This window comes from Peromyscus californicus, unplaced genomic scaffold, assembly GCF_007827085.1.
Source record: "Peromyscus californicus insignis strain IS unplaced genomic scaffold, ASM782708v3 Scaffold_22__1_contigs__length_63687245, whole genome shotgun sequence".
NCBI lineage: Eukaryota > Metazoa > Chordata > Mammalia > Rodentia > Cricetidae > Peromyscus > Peromyscus californicus.
In genome coordinates this window covers 3,998,904-4,023,763 of record NW_026294525.1, presented here as the reverse complement: position 1 = coordinate 4,023,763, position 24,860 = coordinate 3,998,904, and the positions used below count along the sequence as shown (strand labels likewise).

At 46.5% G+C, this 24,860-nt stretch overlaps 1 protein-coding gene across 2 annotated transcripts in view; it reads left to right on the top strand.

Annotated features, from left to right (window-relative positions):
• Rnaset2 (ribonuclease T2) overlaps nt 1–24,346 on the top strand; it is a 45,902-nt gene extending 21,556 nt beyond the window's left edge. The window contains exon 10 of one of the 2 annotated variants that reach the window (XM_052750795.1): nt 24,292–24,346. The gene's annotated coding sequence lies outside the window, so the exon portion shown is untranslated. Of the gene's footprint in view, nt 1–557; nt 4,188–24,291 lie in introns of those variants that run through there. The other variant, XM_052750794.1, reaches the window with a different exon arrangement.
• The last annotated feature ends 514 nt before the right edge of the window (nt 24,347–24,860 follow it).

Genomic DNA, 24,860 nt, shown 5'->3' with positions numbered 1-24,860 from the left:
GCCTTACATCCTTCTCAGAGCTGGCATTTGATGGCTTTCCCCACCTGTCAGTTGGACACCACACCCGCTCTTTTTGAAAGGACTTCAAAGCAAACAGTTTCACCTTAATCATGAAAAGCATCACATTGCGTTTTGCTTCCCATTTACCAACTTAGTTCAGAGCCTCACAATTTCTTACCTGGGCTATTCTACAAGCTTAACTGTGTTCATACTACAAATGCCACTCTGGACACCTGTCCCCCAGAGGATGGGTTTTCAGCCTACAGTTCACTGCTTTCCACTGGCCCCACTGATGCTCACCAAGGGTTATACCTGAATGCACCTTCCTGCCATGGATGACCTGGGACACACTTGCTCCAGTAAATGGGAAAATTCTCGCTGTGGCTTTAACACCCTGACCGACTGAGACTTGAGATGAGGTCCAGCAGATGGAAAGAGTTTTCCCCTTGGAGTCCATGAATGAGTATTCATTTTAGAAGATTTCTTTTAACCTCTGCATTTGCTCTGAAGTTATGTCAATACCACGTTCCTCATCATAGTCTGTATTCATTTCCTAGGAAGTCAGTGGACTCGGGCGTCCTGTTTCGTCCTATGAGTTAAGATCCATTATTTTCATGATGGTTCCAGTGGGAGTCCCCGGCTGGTGTCTGTGTCTGCTTCTCATGTGTCCCCAGATCCTGCCTTTCCAGGGAGACAAGCACTGTTCTGTACACACATTTATGTCTGAATTGACCTGCATATGCAGCACACCACAAGTTCATGCCAGTTCCAATTCTAATCTATTAGCAAGAGGATTTTTATGATCATTTCCCTTTCCATCTCAGCCCCCGTTTCTCTATTAGTAAACCTGGCTGCTCTTAGTCCCTTCAGTGTCTTTGCTTACTTAATGGATCCACTGCTTAGAGCTGAGCTCCTGCTTGCCGCCTCTGCCTCTCCATGTAGATGAGCATGCTCTGACTCCACACTGAGCTGCTTTCATTCTTCACCATCCTGAGTCTCTGATACCCAGAAAAAGGGAGGAAAAGGAAGGAAGAAAAATGTTACCAACTTTCAGTGCTTCGTTTTCACAACCTGTATCATGTGCATTCCCACGCACTAAAATTCTTGCAGATGTAAAATGCAAACAGTAGCATCAGAGAACACGGTCCATGTGTAGCAATACTAGATACGCTCTAAGAGCTCACACCTGGCTGAACATTTGTCCAGACACCCTGCTGTAAGGTTCTGCAGAGGGCTAAGTGCAGGAAGATTGCATTGGACATTTCTTTGCCCCCAAGTAGATGGACTCTAGGGTGGAGTTCACATCGAGAACCCCTGGAGGCTGAGGACTGAGGCTGTTGCCTCCTCTGCAGAGCTGAAGGAACATGACCTGTTTCTTTACCATGCTTCAATACCATCTTTTACATAACTTGTTCCTACCTTCTGCGTGCTGTTCTTAATGTTTCCTGGCCCTCTTGGGCTGTTTGTACCTCCCTAACCCCGTGGAAAGATGGAAGCCGCTCTCCAGGCAGCCTCCGGCAGCAAAGCACAACAGAGCTCGTCAGCGGAACAGGGAGGGTTCAAGGGAAGGCCGAGCAAACAGGCGATGTTCCCTTGTCAAGAGCTGGCAGGAGAGAAATGGCCTTGAGCTGCTGGAGAGACGCTGCTGCTGTGATGACATCTGTACGGAGTCTCTTAGCACAACACAGTAGAGCCACACTACTCCTGTCCAAGCCCTGGGGCCTCCTCACATGGGTGAAGTTTGAATCTTCCATTCGGCATACTCTTCTCCAGGATGGCTCTATGGTGACCCTCCCTCTTAGACTTCCCTTGTGGTAGGTGGTGGTTGCCTTTGTGGGGGACCTTCCCCCACTTTTTCCAGGGTACTCTTGAGGACAGAGGTTTAAGAAATATTAGTTGGAATGATAGGCCTAGTCAATGAGAAGAAAGAAACACTGGATAGCTTTGGGAGGACCTGGGTCAATACCCAGTGGCCCAGAACTTTATTCAGAAGGGCTTTTTATAAAAATGCCAAGAGGCAAGACAAAACTCCTCCCCCTTGCTAGATACCGCCAAGTGCAGAGCCTTCCAAACACTTAGTACCCAGGCCCGTGGTCCAATCATCCTCTTACACAATCCTGCTAGTAAAGCAAGCTCAGATCTCACTACGAAACCTCTGTGGGCTCCCACATGTTCTAAGACCCCCTCCTCTTTGACTTGCTACAGACTTCTGAGGAGCAGATGGAGGAAGACAAATTTGAGAATGATGGACAGTTACTGCATGGTCAGTATCTGTCAGTTTGGTTGCTTGTGTGCCATGCCTTACTGGCTTTACCCCAAATGAGAAGCCAGTAAAAGAAACACGATTCCTATATAGGCCTCTGGTGAAACTATGTCATGTACCAGGACCCAGGCAAGACTTTGCCAAGGTGCTACCAAGTCATCACCAATCTGACCTCAGCCCCTCACCAGCTGTGCCGGGTCTTCTGTAAGCTGTTTGGTGGATCAAGGTCAGATACCAAGGCTAGTCTCCAGCCACAGTCCACATCCCCATTTTCTCTCTGATTCCGAGACATGGTTTTATCCTTTTAAAGTTGCATGTGCTTTTTATTGGGATGGTTAATCAGTAGACAGAAGTTCAGGAAATCCTGAACAGATGCATCTGGATGTTCCTGTGTCAAGAAAACCCATGACAACTAATAATGCCATCAATAATAGTTTGTGGGGCTGTTTTAAAGTTAGTAATACTAAGTTAGCATTTGTGAGTGGAAAGCAGAGAATGTGGCTGGGGGCAGCACACAGGCCATAGGAGAGGGGCATTAAAATGAGTACACACAGTCTCATAAAATCTGCTGTGTAGGTATTTATGTGTGTATATGTGTGTGAACACATGGCATGGCATGCATGTGGAGGTCAGAACAGATTTTGGGAGTCGTCTTTCACTTTGTAGATAATTGGGGATTGAACTCGGGTTGTCAGGCTTAGCAAGAGCTTTTACTCCGTGTGCCATCCTGTTGGCCTCGGAGTAACATCGTAGCTTAAGAAAAATGTCCTTGATTCTGGCCTGAAGGACGTGTGATGCCGAGAGTGATCATGAGAAACGGAAAAGCACCCAGAGGATGTAGAAGGATCAATTTAGACATTCTCATAAAATCGTCATGCTGTACTTCCTCTCAACAACGCTGGAACACAGCAACAGGAAGGCTTCCATCTGCGTGATGCAGGGCTTTTGAGTGACAGGCCCTTTTGTGGCCCGGTAGTGCACCACCTGAGGACCTGAAATACTGGACACTCAGAGTCATGAAAGAAAGACCGTGAGCAGTGAATCCAAGTTCTTTGTGTCTCACACCAAAGAAGATTAGAGACTCAAACGATAATGGTGTTATGCAAAGTGAGAGCAAGCTTTATTAAGAATTATTACAGGAAAGTGGGAAACTGAGGAAAAGTGAGAGCAACTCCCAAGAGTGGGAGGGGTTTCAAGAAAGGAAAGAAGCCCTTGAATGTCCTTTGTCCAAGAGTTTTATAGGGCAGCAGTAGAAACTGGACAAATGCTGAGGCAATCCTGATTGAGATTGGTAGATTTTCTGAGTCATCATGGAGGGTGCAGACGGAAGCCCACACATTCTGTGCACGTCCCCCTGGCTCCACCAGGTGATGGTGATGTGATGTTCATGTGCTTCCCAGCCACCCAGGTGTAGTTCGGAGCTTTCTCTGCCCATGTCTGACTCTGGCTTTGACCGTGACTGTCTTAGCTGTCTCTTGGCCAGTGTTACTACCCTCCGACCTTGCTGTGAATTATACTACACCTTCGCATGACCAGCTTGTAGCTTTACCATGGCAGAGAGTTAACTCTATCATGGCTGCTAGGGTACAGTTTGTGTGTGTGTGTGTGTGTGTGTGTGTGTGTGTATGTATGTATGTGTATATATATATATATGTAGTGGGTAGCCATTCCAGCTTTGATCTGGAAGTTCCAACCCCCATGGAGGCTTAGGTAGCTGTCACGCCTACAAGGCGGGGCTGAGAGAGGACCCTGAATACCTGAGATCTGGATGTGCCAGCTCTCTCGGTTCCTGGAACCTGGACGCTGGAGACAGACCGAGCAGAGTTCTCCAGACCGCCGGACTGCGCTACACCTTTCCCAGACCCTGTAGCCTATCCCTTCACTTGTAAGTTACCCCACAAAATAAACATCCCTTTTAACTATGTGGAGTGGCCTTATATATATAGGTTACTTCATAGTTAAAGGTCTTGCACCAGAAAGACTGCATGGAGATAAGTGAGCAGGGGAGAAGAGTCACCAAAAACAAGGAGAGAAACAGCATCTAACTGTCAATGAAAACAAGGCTACAGGTCTGGGAATGTTTTGTTGACATGTTTATCCAGATCCAGTCTGTTACTTTAAAAGTTCCTTCCTTCAGCAGATAGCAGAGCCAGAATGGTGGCTCACACCTGCAGTTCTAGCCTTCAGGAAGTCACAGGAGGATTGCTGTGAGTTTGAGGCCAGCCTGGCTCCAGAGTGAGACTCTGTGTCTCAAACAGACTAAAATGAAACAAAAAAGATTAACCATAAAATTAAAAGCCAACAACTACCCAACAAAACCCAAGCAAAATGGGAAGGGGCGCTCAGGAGAGACTCGTGATTTCCACTTCTGCTCCACCACAAACAGCTTACGATACTTGTTTTCGTTACACATCTGTCCTTATTCATCCAGCTACCCTTGTACACATTCACAAAGTATACCGTCTGTATCATTGACTGGATTTCAATCTTTGGCCTTTTACTCCTAATGTCAAATTTACATCCAACAAGGCTGGTGAGACGGCTTAGTGGATAAAGGAGTCTGTCGACAAGCCTGAGGACCTGAGTTCAAGCCCTGGGCCCCTTATGGTGGAAGCAGAGAGCTGACTTCTGCAAGCTGTCCTCTGAACTCTCCACACGTACACCCACATACACAAAACATCCACATTGTACACAAATAAGTAAAAACTATAGTAAAAATTTAAGATTGACATCCAGCAAGATGCTCATCAAGTGTGCATCAACTTCACTTGGACTCGTGTACTCATTTGTACCATGGCCTGGACAACAGTGGTGTACTTCCTCCAGCAAGGCCGTACCACTTACCCAAACAGTGCCTCCACCCAGGGACCTAGTGTTCAGCTACTTGAGCCTATGGGGGATATTTTCCATTCAAATCCGTACAAATACCTTCTCACCCCTCTGGTTTGTGCTGTTACCTACACACACCCGCCTCCAGGATCTTGCAGTGCAGCTCAGACTGGACTGGTCCTTTTGCCTCAGGCTGCCTAGTGCTGAGATTTCAAGTATGCCCCCGATCACTCTGGGTGTTTAAAAGTTGAACTCCATCTAGGTCAGCAGTTCTGAACCTGTGGGTCATGACCCCTTTGGAGTCGAATGACCCTTTCACAGGGGTTGCCTAAGACCGTTGGAAAATACAGATGTTTATATTACAATTCATAACAGAATCAAAATTACAGTTATGAAGTAGCAACAAAAATGATTTTATGGTTGGGTGTCACGACATGAACTGTATTCAAGGGTCACAGCGTTAGGAAGGTTGAGAACTGTTGGTTTAGGTAACGCCTGCGGCTTCTTCCCACCGTCTTTTCAGCTGCTGAGCTGCTTGTTCAGTGGAGTTCTGTAACAACTTGACGATTAGTCCCACCCTAAAGGGGATTTTCATATTCTGCAGTAAGAGTAGCTCTCATGATATAATATGTAATAACCCTTTTTATTACTCTTATAAGCAAATTTCTAGGCACTCTGTAGACATTAGGGATAAAATGCTGAGAACTCATCTATCCACATTAATTCTTGATGAGGAAAGAGAACAAGTGGAGGCAAAGCCCCAGGGAACAAACGCGAAGTCATGTGACACATGGAGGACATCCTTATAAAGGCCTAACAAAGCACATGGGGTTAGGAGTCCTGGATAGATCTGGTGAGCAGAATGCTGTTCACGACCACACAGGCTGCATCCAAGGTAGTGCTGGTGACTCCTAACATTGCAGATTCTCGAGCTATCTAGTGTTGTACCTGGACAACAGCCCACTGTGGCCTTGGGAGAACTCAGGGATGCCCTAAGAAGCAAAGACTGGGGAGAGGATGACCAGTCATTTGCTAACAGGATAGAAAAATCAGTGTTTGTAGAATCAATAACAATATGGCCAAAAATCTTAGACATTTTTTCTAATTTTTAAAACATGTTTTTAATTGAAATGTGGTGGCCCACAGAGGCTATCTAGTGAGACCTTACTCAGGGTCAGAGAATCTGAGCTTGCTTTACCCAGCAAGGCTGCATAATTGGATGATTTGACCACAGGCGTGGTTACCAGGTGTCTTGAAGGGTCTATATTTGGCTGTATGGTGTGCTTTGATCTAGCAAGGGGGAGATCTTTTTTCTCTCCCCTTGGCATTTGTATAAAAAGCCCTTTTGAATAAATGCCTGGTGCGACTGGGTATTGACACAGCCCCCCCCCCCCAAGCTACCCTGTGTCTCTGTCTTTCTTACCATCTCTTTCTATCTTTCTACCTAATATTTCCTCATTCCTCTCTCCTCCACCTAAGAACCCCTTGAAAGGTGGGAGCAGGTTGGAGCTGGTCTCCCACAGACTCCCACATTGAAATATAATTATATTACTTTCTTTTTTTTCTTCCCCCAGCCCCTTCCAACCACCCCTCTTGAGCCCCTCCCATGTCTCCCTCCTCAAGTTTATATCTGCTTCTTATCACGTGAAATGGAAAAGCAGGGAGGTGTGGCCAACTGGGGAGAGAGTAGGTAGGTAAGTCAATACAGGAGTGATGAGAGACAGCACCAAGGTGGTTTGCTAAAGCCTCAAGGAATCATATTGTATATTTACCTAAAATTGCAATATATGTTCTAAATTATAAAAATATATATATATGGAAGTTAAGCTACTTGGCCAGCAATGCTCCCCACAAGAACCACAGATTAACAAAAACCATTAGTACCAGGCACAAGAAACTGCCTGGTTGGTCAGGGTAGTCCAAATGACTCCTGAAACTATCAATTATGAACATAGCTCCAAGTTGCCTCTCTCAGGTTGAAGGTGGGCCCTGTTGTTAAATACACTGAACTCTTCCAGACAGGAGACGTGGATGATTCAAGCTGGATCTGACCTGAAAGCTTTCTTTCCTTCAGTCTAGCTTCCACAGTTCCAGAAAATATTATATAAGCTGCCAAGGGAGGAAGCAACTGAGCAGTCCTACCCAGCTGCAGCACCTATGAAACGCCCACAATGATGTAATGAGATTGAGAGAGGTAACAATTCCCTCATTCCTATCCCCATTGGCATGCCCACCCACAGGGGGGAAGCCAGTGTGTGGAGCTCCTGAGAACACAGCTGCTTTGACCTGGTGGGCCATTCTTCCCCACTGCTCCCTGGACCCTGCTCCCGGACCCTGCTCCTGGACCCTGCTCCCTGACCCTGCTCCACACACCACTGCTGGGAGGCTTTGTCTCTTGTAGCTTGGCAAATACTCCCTTCCTGGCTCTGGGTTTTTGAAGTACTGGCTCCCATGCTGTGGCTTAAGTAGGAGATTGTTCTTTCTGTCTGCCCCAGAGCTAGGAGAATTCACTGACCACTTCTGTGGTTGGGAATCTTGAATACTTACACACACACACACACACACACACACACACACACACACACACACACACACACATTCCCAAGCTTTACTGTTGCTGGTAGTAAAGAGAACACCCTGGTTCTGTGGACTAAGAAGACTCCATCTGGTCACATGACAGAAGATAACGGAATCCCCTTCCCTCCAGGGGTCCTGTTCCTTCTGTAACTGGGCTTTACTCACACTGCCTGAGGTGTCATGGGCTGAGATGGCTCCCACCTCTCCCTGAGTCCTGACCTTATTTGGAGTTTTCTCTTCCTTCAGCTCTTGCTCAATTGAATCTGCTTTTATTTACTTTTTTTTTTCTTATCACCTCAGAGATTTTCCTTAAGGCTACACAGCCATGTGCATTTCTGTCTTGTGAGAGGAGCCATGGGCTGGATGTCCACACTTGCACTGAGCCTGGTCCTCGAGCTGCTTATCTTGTGTCTGTGCTTAATCCATAATTGCATCCCAGTTTCTCAGAGCAGTTAGCTTAGATGACCACAGCCAAACCATGATCCACAATACAAGCACTAATAAGAATATAATTTACCCAATTACTAATGGTTCAACTTTTGAAAGTAAGTTTTAGACAGATGGTTCATTAAAACATAATGGAAAATATCAAAAGTGTTACAGACACATCTATGCATAGTACTTAGAACTCATGTTTTAAAAGAGTCATTTATTCTGAATAAGGAGAAAGGTAGAAGAAGCATTTATCCTAAGCTTGCTAAAGGAAGATTTCATGCATATGTTCATGATAATGATTTGTCTGCCTATCTTATTTTCCATTTTTAATTACGTGTGTACGTGTGTGGGTTTGTGCACGTGAGTGCAATACCTGCAGAGGCTAGAAGAGGTGTCAGGTCCCCTGGAACTGGAGTCACAGGCAGTTGTTAGCTGTCTGACGTGGGTATTGAGACCTGAGCTTGGGTCCTCTGCAAAAGCAGTACCCACTTCAACAGAGAAGTCATCTTTCCAGCCCTATCTACCTATCAAATCTTACACAGTAGAAGACACCAGAAGGGAACTGCTGTTGCCCGTTGCTGTTGGTTAAGATGCTTTTTATGTAGATACGCCTTTTAATTTAGTCTTTTGAAATTCTAATTCTGCATGCTTAAGAAGTTATTCTTTAAGGCACATAGATAATTACCTGTATTTTCTTTGTTGCTACGTTTCACATTGTAAAAATTTAACATTTATTCTACTTGTGCATGAACAGAGGGGCAGAGGAACCTTTTGTGGCATGTCCATGGAGGTCAGAAGACAGTTTGCAGGTATTTGTTCTTGCCTTTCACTATGGACTGGATCCCAGGGATCAAACTCAGGTCATCCGGCTTGGCAGCAAACACCTTTCCCTGCTCAGCTGTCTTCTGGTCCTCTCTTCACATTTTATGATAATGATTAAAATCATCCCTAACTAACTTTGCGTATTTGGGAAATAAATCAGGTTTCCTGCTCTAGTATAGTTCAAGTTCATAGTCATGTGCCCAAGGCTTTTAGACTTTGTATTATTGAGGTGAGGGGAAAGATGATACCAAAGAGGAAAGGTCACTGTAGATTGAGTCCCCCTGCTCACATATGTGGCCTCTGTGGACACAGTGCTGGTCACCTCCTTCCGTCAGGTGCCTGTATACTTTTCTCGTGATTATGATCAAATACTGACAAGCAGCTTAGGGCTAAACAGGTTTGTTTTGGATCGTAGTTTGAGGAGATGAAGTTTGTTGTTGCAGGGAAGGCTTTTTGGCTTGGCTGACACCTCATTTGAACAGGAAGCCAAGAAAGGGGAATGCAGGAGTCCTTCGTCTTTCTCCTTCTTCCCTTTTACGTTTTCATTCAACCTGGAACCCCAGTCTCTGGAATGGTGCTACCTATGTTCAGTTAAATCCTTCTTAGTTAAACCTCCACAGCTTGCTGTCACAGACATACCAAGAGGTGTGTCTCCCAGGGAATTGTAAATCCAGTCAAAGGCCAATGAAAGCCAATCATCTCAGTGCCCCACGCTAGCCATTTCTTTCAGACATGGTTTACACACACTCTTTGGGTCAAAATAATGCATTCCTGTATGTCCATTTCTCCCCTTTCCTCTGGCTTTTCCAAGTTGAGTTAGAAAACATTTAAGGGCTGGTGAGGTGGCTCAGCAGGTAGAACTACTTCCTGTGCAAGCCTGATGATCTGAATTAGATTCCCAGGCGTCAAGGTGAAAGGGGAGAGTCAATTTCTGAAAATAGTCCTCTGACATCACAACACACACACACACACACACACACACACACACACACACACACACACACACACACACCTTTAAAAAAAAGAAAAGATTTGTGCTGACAAGCGTTCAGCATGTGACGGCACAGAGAGCTTCTACGAGCTCCAACCAGCAGACATCTATTTTTACCGAGGAGGAAGTGATCTCAGCTGGCACAGCGCATCTAAAGGATGGTAACCAGCTGTGGGTCGGAAAACAGATTGACAAGAGACAAAATGCTGTTTTCAAAGGAAATCAAGATCTGGATGAAATGAGCAAATCAGAAGGCTATTTGGCTTGTTCTAAATAGCTAAGTCTTGAGTATTTTATGTGAAAGAAGTCCAGGTTTATGGACGCACAGTGACGTCCCTGACAGAGAGTGTGAATGCTTTTGCTCTAGCAATCATAGTTCCACGTGGATCTATTTTCCAGTACAGCCGGGAAGAGGGGAGATGTTCACTTAAGCAGACATCATTTAAAGTACAGTTTGGATTCTACGTGCTAGGGAAGAACTGGCTAGAAGGGAAAAAAACACTTCCTTCATGGTTATCAAGGGTGGTCAGATTTGCTCAACTTCACATGTGATTTTGTTATCGAAGATGCTCACTATAATAGGAAACTTGAAACAAATTCAGTTTAGCATGGCTTATTTGGACAAAGAATGATGGGCACATGCTCATTTCTCAAGGTTAGTAGGACTTGGGAGGGCTACATGGAGAGAAGCACAGGCTTTTTTTTTTTTTTTTTTTCATGGACCAGAAGTGACAGACAGAGGGAGTCTGGTTGGCTACAGTTGGGCATTGTCTTTGTTGGGCAAGGCTGGGTCAGCTGGCAGCCTGCAGTTGACAGAAGTTCCACCATTATGATTGGCAGAGTCTCCTGACTTGTCACAAGAACATGTTGGTTTGGTTGAGGTTTGCTCACATGGGAATGAGATTGAAGTTCTGTGTATGGAGTCTCCTTTGGGCAAGGATGGCCTCTCTTCCAGGGAGGGACACCTACCTGTAGCACGAATCTTAAATGTTCTTATTAATAAACACAAACCTAAGGCCAGTTATTGGGGTGAATGCTGGAAGATCAGAGAAGCAGAACAAGCCACAGCTTCCTCACCTCGCCAGTTCCTCAGCTGATCCTGTTTCTTCAGACTGGAGGCTTCTAAGTCCTCATCCAGAATGTGTCTCAGCTGAACTGCTCAAAAGCCTAAAAGCTTAACCAGTACTAGTTCCTCATCCTCACGCCTTAAATACCTTTCTGCTTTCTGCAATCAGTTCCTGGGATTAAAGGCGTGAGTCACCATGCCTAGCTGTTTCCAGTGTGGCCTTGAACTCAGAGATCTAGGCGGATCTCTGCCTCTGGAATGCTAGGATTAAAGGTATGTGTGCCACCATTTTCTGGCCTCTATGTCTATCTAGTCACTGTTCTGTTCTCTGACCCCAGATAAGTTTATTAGGGTGCACAATATTTTGGGGAACACAATACCACCACACCTACCTCACTTTGCTGTGTGGGTAGGAAACTCAACTCCTGTAGGCCATTTCCCTCCCCCTCTCACCTCATACAGTAGTTTGAATGAGAAATGCCACACTCCACAGGTTCATGTGCTTGAATGCTTGGTCTCTAGTTGATGGCGCTGTTTGGGAGCTTTAGGTGGGCGAGCCTTGCTGGAGGGAGTGTATCACGGGGGGCTGGCCTTGAGAGTGTACAGCCTCACCCTGCTATAGTTTGAGCTACTTGATGCTTGTTGTTGAAGATGTGGTCTCTCAGCTTCTTACACCTTCTTCCATGCTTCCACCATAATGGATTCCTCCTTTGGGATTATAAATTCTTTCCTCTATAAGTCACTTTTGGTCACGGTGTTTTATCACTGTGACAAGAAGCCATCATTATACCTCCTGTCACTCATCTTTCCAGGGTCTCCATGTTGCCTAGGGAGTCCTCCAATTTTCTGTGTGGCTGAGGTTGACCTTGAACTCATGCTCCCTCTGCCTACTTCCCAAGTTCTGGGGTCACAGGTGGATACACCACACCTGGTCCAGCTTCTTCCCCTTCCCCTGCCCTCTCCTCACTGTACTCCTTCTCCCCCATCCATCTCTCATCTTCTCCCTTTCTCCATTTCCCTCCTCCTCCATTAATTTTCTTTTAAATCACATTAATTGAGAGGAGGGCAGGGGTCTATCTTGTCCCAGACTCCTGAGAAGCCCCAGACGGTGTCCTGCCTGTGTGATGTAGAGCAGTGGGGCCCACACAGGTTATTCTCAGACCCTGTCTCCTGCTCAACGTTGACTCTTCCTTCCAGGATCTCACAATTGTCGTCGTCGTCGTCTTCTTCTTCTTCTTCTTCTTCTTCTTCTTCTTCTTCTTCTTCTTCTTCTTCTTCTTCTTCTTCTTCTTCTTCTTCCTCTTCCTCTTCTTCTTCTTCTTCTTCTTCTTCTTCCTCTTCTTCTTCTTCCTCTTCCTCCTCTTCCTCCTCTTCCTCCTCCTTCTTCTTCGAGACAGGGTTTCTCTGTGTAGCTTTGCGCCTGTCCTGGATCTCACTCTGTAGACCAGGCTGGCCTCGAACTCACAGAGATCCTCCTGGCCCTGCCTCCCGAGTGCTTAAAGGCGTATACCACAGCTGCCTGGCCCACAACTACCTTCTTAGATACTCGTGGAGGCACCATCTGCCCTATCTGGGGTGTGTGGCCACAGACCTCCCACTGTGCTGTATAGAAGGGTCCTTTGGGGCCTTAGGGAGGAACCAAAAGTGGTTTTTCCCAAGATTTCCTCAGTGCAACCTATTAACTCTCTAAAAGAAAGGAAAAGTTCTTTTTTCTTAAATCTATCTAATTTCAGTCTCTAAATGATCCTAAAAATTCCAAGTTACGTCAAACTATTCTGAAGTAATAATGTAGTCATATTACAGGGAATTAAAGAATCTGCTACAATAATTCCATTTCCAGTATTCTCAATACTATGCTCAATATTAATCCCTTAGCATTTTTTTTTTATAAACCACTTTTCCCCCCTATGACACTTAGAGAAAATAAAAAATTGATAAATTCACACTGGGAGAGTCTCTGCCCGGCCCTAACCACCATCCCTGAAATTTGTGAATTCACACTGGGAGAGTCTCTGCCAGGCCCTAACCACCATCCCTGAAATTGGTGAATTCATACTAGGAGAGTCTCTGCCAGGCCCTAACCATCGTCCCTATGCCGTCTCTCCAGAACCCCCTTTTCAAACCTCCCCTTGTTTAGCAGATGTGTCCAAAGACTGAACCCGGTGTCTGCTTGACCCTGGTGAGACATCAGGAACACACAGAGCTGCCCCGGCACTGGGTGGGAGGCATGGCTCGAGCACCTACATTTTTGTGTGGACGTTGATAAACTCATCCAAATCGGGTAGAGAATTGTGGACTACTGTAGTCTTTGTCGTGCTCGGGGTGAAGCCTCAGGCCGCTTACATGCTAGATAGGTGCTCTCTCCCACTGAGCTCTACTCTGGGAAATTCTTGTAACCTTTATTGTCTTTAGGGAAATGCCTTCACACATGTGTGCAAACACACGGACACCTAAGAACTCTCTCACGGGACTAGAGAGACGGTTCTGTGGGTGAAAGTGTTATACGGCTAAGTTTAACAACTTGATTTCAGGTCACCAGGATCCACACAAAAACCAGACACAGTGATGTAAGAGTCTGTAGTCTTACCGCACTGCTGCAGCAAAATGGGAGACAGAGCCAAGAGAGCCGCTAGGAGCTCTCGGGCCAGCCTGGCGTTAGTGCTGATGGCAAACCCCATCCCAAACAAGGGGGACAGACAGGGGCTGACACCTGCAGGCTGTCTGACTTCCACCAGCATGCCTTGGTGTGTGTGTGCCCACACTGCACGTGAACAAGCACCCCCACCCCCACGCCATTGGTTCTTACTGAGTGTTCTGCCCTGCACTGGGTGCTCTAGTGAGCACTGAACGGCTTGTCCTCTAGTACTTTATCAACATTTGTGTCAATAAAGTAAACAGTTCACAGAAGTGAAATGAAGTTCACTCTAGCTGAAGTGCAGTGCACACAAACACGCTAGTTGTCTGGCTCACGACTGGTATGAACGTTGGGCAGACAGTTCCTCCCAAACACTCTTGTGAGGATCTTGCCATCCTAGTCTGGAGGGCCTTCTCTGGTTCCTTCTATTGCCTGGACACACTGCTTCTGTGATTAACTTCTACCCCATGTATCCTGGTGCGCTTCTTCTGTAAAAAGACTACAATTCCTGCTTAGTGGTCCTGCTGGGCAACAGCACATTCACTACCTGGCTGCCGTTTGCTGGTTTTGCTAATTTATTGTTCTGTGGTTGCCTCTCTGTGATCTCTCTTCACCGATGTGTAGCTGTTCCTGTCACCTCTCTGCTCTAAGCATTTCCCACACGGAACACTTTGTGGAGAAAGAACAAGTACAGAAACCTGTTTTCCTGCAAGGCCTTGCGTCAAGGTTGCCCCTGTTCCCAGTCTTCCGACAAGACAAGCAGGCTTTTTTTTCTCTCTCTCTCTCTCTCTTTTGAAGCCTGGTCTCATGCATTCTAGTCTGTCCTTGAACTTGCTCTGTGGTCAAAGATGACCTAAAATTTCTGATCCTTCTGCCTTTGCCTCCTGAGTTCTGGGATTAGAGCACCACCATGACGGGTTGATGTTTTTTGTTTTTTAAAACCAGCAGAAGTGAAAGTCAAGAGCGTGAGAAACCTAGTCCAAACAATAGTGCGCTATAGGACTACAAAAGCCAAAGGAAAGGGCTTCAGGTTTTAGCCATAAAAATGGTAAATATTTCAGGATAAATATGTTTAAATAATACCGAAGGCAAACCTGCATAAGGCCATAATATGGCACTCGTTAATGTGTACAAATTCCTTGGTTTTATGTACTAGTCAAAAATCAAAGAGAAACAGGCAGGCATGGCAAGAGAAGGGCCAGGGTTGGACTTCTGGGACCTGCATTGGGTGTGGCTCAGAGGCACAACTTACGTTTCCTGCTGGAAGCTCTCCTGTTCTTGACTTCCCTCAAGCCTGCTCACTTGTAGAGTCAAGTGGCAGGCCCCACTCGAGATGTCTGTTTCCTTTCACAGGGACGATTCCGTGCCACTGACGGTGTTACTCTGTAGTCCGTGAACCTGATAGGGTCCTCGGATGCTGTTGCCAGGAGCAGATAACTGATTCCGCAGATTATTTGGAAGATTCCTATAAATACCACGCTTTCAGCGATTACTCATGTTCTGAGAGCGTATCTGCTGTGCTTTGGAGAATTTACCAAGGCTCATTTGTGCTCGTGTCTAATTGTCTCTTGTCAATACCAGCTACAGTGAAGGTTTGTTCCGATTCACTCCGAGCCTCGTGAGTACAGAGCAGTCTCCGATTCACTCCGTATGCTCTTTAGTCAACTCCATGTGTTTGTTTCTTGCCCTCTTCAGTCATTTTTTGTGGGGGGCTATGAGTTTTAGCTAAGTGCTCTACGGCTGAATTGCATCCCCAGATTCCGTTCTGTCCATAATGACTGCTGAGCACTTCTTCTGTAATAAAGACACTCAGCCATTATGAAAATGCAGCAAGGATTAATAAAACATGGTATGCTGTTGGTCAGACCTGGCTCTTGACACTTTTCACTTCTCAGCTACTTTATCTCTACAGCTTCTATCAGCATCATACTGTTTTTTTTTTTTAATTTTTTTTTTGCATTTCCTCATTTAGTCATAGATATATGCATAAATATTTTTGTTTTAAAGAAAACTTGAATTGGTCCAGTAGAGAACACATTTTTAAATTCTACAACTCTACTCATTTTGAAACTCTTGCGGAAGTCATGCATGCTTTCCTGCAACGCAACAGCCGTGTGTATCTGAATGGGGTAGCATCTCTCAGCACTGCCTCGGAACTGCAGAAATCCAGTCTTCCTTATGATGGCTTGTTCACATGTCCTAGCTGCATTGCTGGATGATCAGAATCCCGAAGGCTGAAATAAATGTTTAGCTAGAGGATAATTGAGTAAGCCCTAGGAGTTGCTTAATGGGCATTCACTGCCAATGGCACCGCATCAGGGAAGCGTATAGCTTTGATATTGATCTTTCCAGAACCAGTGAGGTAGGACTACCAACAGAAGGCTGGTCAGTGGTGTGGTGTGTATGTCACGAACCTGCACTAATTCCTGGAAAATGTGTAGGCGGAAAGATGGGTGTCTTGGTAGCATGGAATCATTCCCACGTCCTTCTGTGCGCCCATGTGTGCACGCTGGTATCACTGGAAGTGCTGGCCCAGAGCTGTGCTGCTGCTTGGAGGAGGGCAGCCTTTGCAGCCGGTGGAAAGACCAAGGGGTCCTATTTGGGCAACTGGGTTACCATGGTTCTGCTCACCAATGAGATGGAAGGATCAGTTGGGAAGCTGGCAAGTTCCTTCTTTAAAAATTTCCCTGAGCTTATAATTTGTTTTTTACAATAAAGAAAAGCTGTTTACTCTCTGCTCAGCCTTTAAAATTTTTTTCCTTGTAATTTTCTTAGAAACAAACGTGGCTGTTCTGTAAAGTATGTCATGATGCCACTGTGCTGGGGATGAGGCTCTAACAGCATCCAGTAAGGGCTGCCTGGATTCAATGCCTTTGCACCTTCCTGAAGCCACTGGAGAGTGCCAATACTTGAAGTGGGTCTCGAAGCCTTTGGAGGCTGCTCTGAGGTCTCACTGCTGCCAGCCGACAGGATGTCTCCTGTGCAAGGGAGGGCAGTGCAGGATCTTCACGTTTCTTTCTATGGAATTCTGTGGGATGGTGTTTGTTGTTCTGTTCTCTCTAGTTCCCCAGTAGGGACATCACTCTACTCCTGTAACCCAACAACAAAGCACCAGCTTAGGAGTGTGCTCTCTCACAGTGTGGAGGTCAGAAGTCCAAGATTCAAGTGTGGCAGTATTCCTTGGAGGTCCCCAGGTCTCCATTAGCTTCTTGGAGAATGTGTAGTTCCTTGACCTTTGGTGGGAAGACTTCAGCTCCATGTGGTGTTCTCCATATGCTGTGTGCATCTACCTAAAGATTCTCCTTGAAGGGTTATTAGGATTAGTGACCCCATTCCACCGTGGCTTCTGCATGGCCCTTTAACTCTGTTATGAACGGATGGAGGCAGGACTTCAAGACTTTAATGTATGTACTTGAGGGCACAGAAATTGGCTAATACAGGGAAGTAGCTTGCTTTTTTGTTACAATCAATTTGGTTCTAAGGTGTTTTTTTTTTTTTTTTTTTTTTTAGAATTCTGTGAAACACTAGAGTATGGAACTAGCAAAAGAGACCACACCACTAGAAATGAGCCATTTGTCTTATTTTTACCAAATCCTTTGTTATCTTCAACCACAAGGTGGAATATGACAGGATAGAACATGAGTCATTTGAGAATGACTATCAAGGACAAAATGGAGGCCAAGAGTGTCTCATTATTTCAAACACCAGGTGGCTTAGATTCAGTGGAGGCTTTTTTCCTTGGCTCATGCAGCACGCTGTCGCTTCATGGTGAAAGCTGAGCTGCATAGGACAGTCTAAGTGCCAGCAGTGCACCGGACACAGGCTCCGAGGCCCTCCACACTAGGGAAGAGCCTACTTCCTAGTCATTGGAAGTCAAGGGGGTGGGCAGGCTCCCCTTCATTCCTTTCCTTTCTGTGAGGAAATAAACATGTTCTCAGACTTAAGGGGTACGAGCGCATTGGTGCTTTTATTCCCTTTGTGCTGAGAGTTTGTGGGGCTGGAGTTCTCTGCATTTGATGGCTGTTTATCTGTCTCATGGTCCCCGGGATCCAGTGGCTGGGGGCTGCGGCAGTGCTTCCCATCACCTTTACTCTGAAGAGCTAGATCCACTGAAGACCGTTTTCAGCAAGGGTATTCTAGTTACCATCTCTTCTTGCAAACTCATGACTACATGGAAGTTTCTTGGAAACTGGGTTTTTAAAGTGTCACTCTGTTGAACAAGTCATTTGAGTTTTCTTGGGATTTAGCCGAGCACTCATCCAAAATAATTTGGTTCTTTATTGCAATCCTGACCCTCTCTGGTGTTTAGGTGTAATTATTTCCCCCAGAAAAAAATCCGCTCCTTCTTTTATTTGTCTTTCCTGGGTAATGAAAGCTTTATACATGGGGCTAACATCTTCTTGGATCCTTGATCTTCTCTTGCAGCTTTCCTTTTCCACTTTTTCATTCTTAGGTCCTAAGTGATCTGCTTTCCAGTCCTCTCCTGCTCCTGTACAGCGGCCTCTGTCTGCTGTGCTCCTGAGTGCCCAAATTGTTTGCTCCGAGTAACCTGCTCTATGTTCCGAAGGCAGCCGTGGACAGTGAACTGAGCCCGGCTCCCACGCCTCACTCGGATCCCATCCTCTCTCCCACGCTATTTCTTCAGCCTTCTCTGCCTTACCTAAAGGTGGTGGGATGGGGTTCAGCTCATGTAGCAGGAACTGAAAAGAGATGGAATGCTGAATTATGAGCCATATTTGTGGCAACATCCAATACACCCTTACAGTAATCATTCTTTTGCGTTTGCTGACAGCAAGTTCTGGCAAGAATTTTAACTCAGGGCCTCCTGGAAAATTGGGTTCACTCCAGTCTCTAAGCAATCACGGCTCACCCCAAAGCCGATCTAAACTTCTTTCATCCTCATTCCTCCCTCAAATGGAAGGACCAATATTTCCTTTCCACCTTTCCATATTGGAGTGTCTGTAGAATGTTCTAGAAATGGGAGGTTTTGTAAAAACACAGCAAGAAAACTATTGTGTCGCCTTCCATTGCCTGTGGGAGTTTCAGGTCTTAAGTGGTCAGATGAAATGCTTTTCACATCTTTTCAGAAGTCTTTTGTGAGTGGTTTTCCTGGCTTTATTACAGAGAAAAACCACATCATTTTGTCTGTTGTTAGCTTGTGACCTTTTACATTGTGTCTTAAATGACTTTATTATTACAGTCAGCATACAGGATGCCCTCACTCTGCTCTGTCAGCCAGTCAGTGGGTGTCCAATGTAAAATGAACAACATCGCTGTTATTCTTATCTTGAGTAGAATTAACTTTCAAGGTCCCCACTGGCCTCATTTTGTAAAAAGATGAGTATGAAGTGCCTATTGTCAATGCCACCCAGCCCCCTCTGTTAATGTCAGATGAAGTATTCTGCTGCAAAATGTGAAGTGTGCCAGATTTGGGCCCCTTTCCGTCCTTTAATAAGTTGCATTTCTTGGTGGTTTTATAAAGATGAAAAGGACATGATAACGTTCTGTACCAGGGAGCCATTGCCTTAGCTGTTCTCAAAGATAAGGGCACACAGAAATGAAGATGCTTGCTCTCAGAGCAGGCTAAACTTTGTTCATCTTGAACCCTATTTCCCAAGAGAGGAACCCAATCAATCTAGGCTCAGCACGGAGAAATGAATGCATCATCTCCCGCATGTGTTTCTTATTCCAAGGTAGAAATGGAACAGACCAAAGGCCCACCCTCAAGGAACCCTAGACCACACTCCCTCCTCAGAGAAGCTGAGTTTCTCAGCCTCAGGCAGACAAGCCCGGGCTTCTTGACTTGGATCTCACCCGTGTGTCTGTGGGTACTTTACTTCTCTTTGGGCCATGGGACTTCCTCATCTGTAAAATGGGACTGAAATACCCATGCTGGGTGGAAAAAACAAAAATGTGCCCGATGCACAAGCTTTAAAGTAACAGCTGTCCCTGCCCCCAGACATCCTTTTCCTGCTTTCCACAGGTCCTGCCTTAGTTCAAACAGTTCAGTCTCTGCCCTCTCCTGCAGAGAGGTCAGGGATGCCTCATGTAAGGTTCCTACAGCCAGTCCTGTCTTCCTGCGTAGGGCAGAAGTGTGGTCAAAGACTGGAATTCTGAGGTACACAACCTGCCCAGTCCCTTCAGCCTGTGGGTACTCCTTCCTCCTGGATGTCGCCTGCCCAATGCCTGAACAGAGCTGTTCATTGGGGACAGCAGGGAATCACTGTACCACGCGCCTGCAGGCATCAGCACAGTCCCCAATGCGGCGTTCTGAAACCCTGGTGTGGAGGGGTGTCTCTGTTGCGTCTGGCCTCCAGCCTCAGCAGAACTCCTGACAGGGGTGGTGGTGTGGGTCCCAGGCAGTGTCGCAGAGGAGGGGAAGGGCAGAGCCTGAGCTTCAGTCCCTCCTTCTCCCTCACTGGTCCTCCGTTGCTAAGCAGTTTCTATGGCAGCAGCATCCTCAGACTCAACTTTCACCCTCATTTAGAGCCAATTAAGGTAAAATAGTGAGGGGAGGGGGCAGAGTGGCAACGTAGCTGGGAGGCAGGGAAGCACTTGGAGGCTGCAAGCCAAGCTTTACTCTGTCAGACGCACAGGCACAGTCACCCAGACGCAGCTGCAGTCAGTCTCCCTGCCTCGCTGTGCTGCACCTGCTGACAAGGCTGAACCGCCACACTACAGACCTCAGGACCCTCCGCGGCCCAGGAGCTCCTCCCGTGCGCTCTTTCCCACTCTCCACTCCAGCCTGGCCTGCGGCCCCCGCCTCTGACATCCTGTCAGCCGATTCTCCCGGGTGGCCGGCCGCTTGGTGCCTGTGTGTATTTTCTTTCTTACTATCCACACTTGATTGGAAGGAAAGGAAAGTTTAAAAAAATGCCGATTGCACAGTTGCTGGAACTATGGAAGAAGATCGAGGTGGAACCCATGGAGATCGAGGTGAGTAGGGGAGAGGGAAGCATGCGCTTTCCCACAGTGCCTGCTGGACTGTAGCAAATGGACTTTGAATAGAAAAATCCACAATTGTCAAGTGACTGTTAGCATGGCCGAGATGGACGTTCTAGGTCCATGTTTCATTTGTGTGGCCACACAGACGTGCACCTTTGTGTGCCCGTGGCAGTGAGTGTGGTGTGAGTGTGGTGTTAGTGCGTGCATGAAACAAACAGAAGGCTAGCACTGCTGCTGACAACCGCCCTTCGGCCCGCTTCTTGCAGCTCGTGGTGTGCTCTGAAGTACTCCTTTTGTCAACTAGTCGGCACCCGTTGGCTCTGCCTTCAACAAGTGGTCTAGATCATGGTCTAGATCTCCATTTGCTGCAGAGACCAAGCAGCTGTGCTAGGAGGACCAGAGCGCAGAGGCAGTGCTGTCCTGACAGTCATGGACTCAGGGAGCAATGAGAGCCTGGGAAATGCTGCCCATGTGCTGGGGCTGCACTGGGGAAGACGCGGGTGACGCGTTCTCCTCGGCATGTGGAAGCCTCTGTTGCCAGGAATTTCATTTGCTCCATTTGGGTTCCCCATGACCATCAGAGATTTTCCTGAAAGTTTTCCTAAGTTGTTAAGACTGACTGCATCTATAGATGGACACGTACTGTGCCAAGAGCAACCGAAATGGCCAATTTTTATAGGCTCCTAAATACCACAACCTCAGGCTTAATTTGTGCCTCATCTAACCTATGGTTGGTTATAAATTCCATGCTGACTGCTTTCACATCAGAGTGGCATGGAGACAGTCACGTAAATACATCTTTAAACTGAATGATTTTGTTTTAGAAGACAGCTTATTTGGTATTTTACTTTGAAGACTTTCTAAGCAGCTAGACTCCCATAAAAATACTTGGGACAGGGCTTTCGAGGTTGCTCAGTGGGTGAAGGTGTTTGCTGTCAAGCCTGAAGACCTGAATTCCTAAACTCGTGATAATAGGGAAGAACTGACCACTGAAAGTTGCCCTCTGACTTCACACACACACACACACACACACACACACACACACACACACACACACACACACACACTCACGGGGCTGGGGAAAGAGGCAGACAGAGAGAGACAGAGACCAAATAAATAAACGAGTGTAAGTTTTTTAAGTGCTTGGAGTAGGTGTTGGTATTAACAGGGAGTAGAGCCTTTCACAGATGCTGTGTGGAGGGAGCATCATGCAACCAGAGCAGTCTGAGTATTGGTGCAAGGGAGTTGCCTTGGTGAGCGAGGATGACACTCAGCTCTGCCGCTGCTGCTGTTTACTCTGCTGGTACTTGATGCTGCCCTGCAGTTGAAGACAAAGCCACTCATTCCCTCGATAACAACTCTAGTCTATATTTTTTAAAAGATATTTGGTTCTTCTAAAAATTCAACTAATGAATGAACAAAAGATGAGAGCAGACATTCTCTCATTTCCTGTAGCTGACTCTGGCGTTTGTGGTCTGATGTCCGTCTGCCTGGCTTCTTGAACATAGAGCTCTTTTGGGGGAGAACCAGACTGATGGGGAGAGGCGGGGATGGAGGAAATGTTGAGCACTGCTAGAATTCTGAGTCTGGCACTACCACCAGGACAGAGGATTCTAAGAGCAGCTTGTGTTGAAAATAGTTCTGAAGTAGCCACAGGCAGACTCATAGTGTTAGGAAAATATGTCATGGCCCAAGAAAACTTGCAAATCTAAAACCTTGAAGCAGAGTTGATCACACCTGCACTGCCCTGCTGTCCAGCAGGGGAGAGGATTGTGAGTTTCTGTGGTCAGTCTGTCTGATACTATGAGGAGATTCAGATGGGCTAAATAGCCTTGAAAGGAGATGTTTCCTCAGGCCTTCTGGTGAGTTTTTCAGAACAGGAAACTTGTGGAGTATGCAGAGTCAGGATGGGGCATTCAATTGTTAGTAATCTGGAACTAAGGAAACCTAGAGTCGTTTCCACAGAAGGATCAAAGCTGAAATACTGAGAGCATGAGGTTTCCGGCTCTCGAGGGACATTCCATGCCCTCAAGTGTGACTTCCCTGGGTCACAGTATACCTAAGCTGACCTTATTGTCTTGTTTTGCTGGTGTTTTATGTCCTATGCTATGGAAATAATTCACAGGTCAAGATGGTAGGCAGAGCTGGGTGGGACACACATGGGGTCTGACCTTGCACGGATAGGACTGTCTGTGGAACACGCTGACATCACTGGCTGGAGCCCAGTGCTCCTGGACTCTTCTTCTAGCCTAACACGGCTACACTTGTTCTCCTCTCCCCAGTTGCTTTCGTGTCCACAGGCCTAAGAAGTCCAGGACTCTGAGGCCCCTGAAGTAGAACATGGTATAGTCTTTATAGAACCGGCAGTGCTCCAGCACACAGACTAGAGGAAACCATTGCCCATCTAAGGAGACCAAGTGTGGTACTATGAGTTGGTTTTAGATATTTTGGATGATATTTTAACCATGAATGAGGTAAAAAAAAAAAAAACAGGGTAATTAAAAATTGGAGGTTCTAGAGAACCCCTGAACACTCTAGTATGAAGGGGAGGCAGTGGTGTTCTGTGAGTTGTACTCACTGGCTAAAGGTATATATCAGAAGCAGGACTCCAGGGTGCCTGTTCTCAGCAGGGTTTCAGTGGCCACAGCCATGCTCTGGAGAGATGGTGAGCAGCAACAAGAGAGCCAGTGTGTGAAGCCATCTGTGAGGTTCAGCTGACTCATTTTAAGCTTTTTTTTTTTTTTTTTGCAAGAGCAAGTGTGAGTTTTCTGGGATGTCACAGTGCATTAGAGAAAGCAAAATCTTGGTTTTCAAACACTGCACATCCACCTGGTGACTCAGAGTCAAGTTAGTGTGATTTCTAACCCAGCCTGGCTGCTGGTTTAGCAATCCTAGTGATGTCAGCACTATCCCAGAGCATCAGAGCTCACGAGAGCTAGAGACAGGTGGGAAGGTTTCATTGAGTTCTCTCTGCATCTCAGGGCGGTAGGGGCTGTCACCTTTCTGGTGAGGAAACAGGTCATCTGAGCAGTTGTCCATGCTACTGCATGGGGAGCAAAGATGCAGCCCTGGCCCTCTTGTTTAAACCCTGAGATACACAGATGTTGTTTTGGCCTTTGTGAGCCCAGAACGTACTGTCTGTGATTTAATTAATCCTTCCAGGCTGGGCTTGGTGGCACATACCGGTAATCGCAAAACCCAGGAGGCAGAGGTGGGAAGACTGCTGTGAGACTAGATGTGTTCATATAGCAAATTTTAGGCTGCTAAGAGTTTCCACAAGACACTCTCTAAAAAACAAAACCACAAAATCCAATTCTTCTTCCAGAGTTACTCAGGAGCCTGATTTGTTCCATTCAAATAGGAATGATGACAGTCTCGTTTGCTGCCTGGCTGTGTCCACCCTCACCATGCCGATGTTTGAGCTCCGTGTGAGCTTGTCTCCTGCCTCTGGCTGGTTGAAGGCCTCCTCTTTTGGATTGTGCTGGAAGTCATACATTTCATTGATTCAGCAGCCTGTGACTTTAGACATGAATGCTCAATGCCTGGTTGTAAAACACCTGTCTCCAGTACCAAGCATTCCACAGTTACGGGACTGTTTAGGTGCAAAGGAGCCATGCTACAGACCCCACCACCTACCAAGCTAGTTACAGCTGTGCTGACTACACATATGAAGCTACTGATACAAATTTTGAGATACTAACCACATTAACCTATGTCTCTGTTGTCAGACCACGGAGGAGGAACTCAGCCTGGACACAGAGCCCACCCCAGAAGATGCCACAGAAGAAGTAACTATATCTTTTGTTTTTGTTTGTTTGTTTGGGGGGAGATTGAATCTGGAAGGTAGACTAGAGAGAGATCTGGAAGTCATTTTAGTGAGATGTGTGTATGCATTGTGTATTGTGTTAGTATGTCCCTCAAAAGAAACAGTCTAACACAATGAGGACAAACACAAGCCAAGAGGAGTCTTGGTCTTAGGAGAGCACTGGCTTGCTGTTGACAGTTAAGGCAGGTGTGAAAATACTGGCAGAGGCACAGGAGTATAGGAAATGACTGTGCCTACTGGGAATTATGTAACACAGCTCTTGAAAGGCTTTGTGTGTGTGCAAGCAAGCCACAGGCTCTTGGCAGGTGGATTCGTCTGTGGGGAGGCATGGAAGAAGTGAGGTCCAAATGAGGGGAGTTAAGAGGGCAATGCCACGAGGCCAGTGAGGAGCAGGACAGGAAAATGGGGCTGGAAGCAGAGGAGAGGTGCAGGGCATCTCTGGAGGCTGGTGCCCGGAGGTAGAAAGGAAAC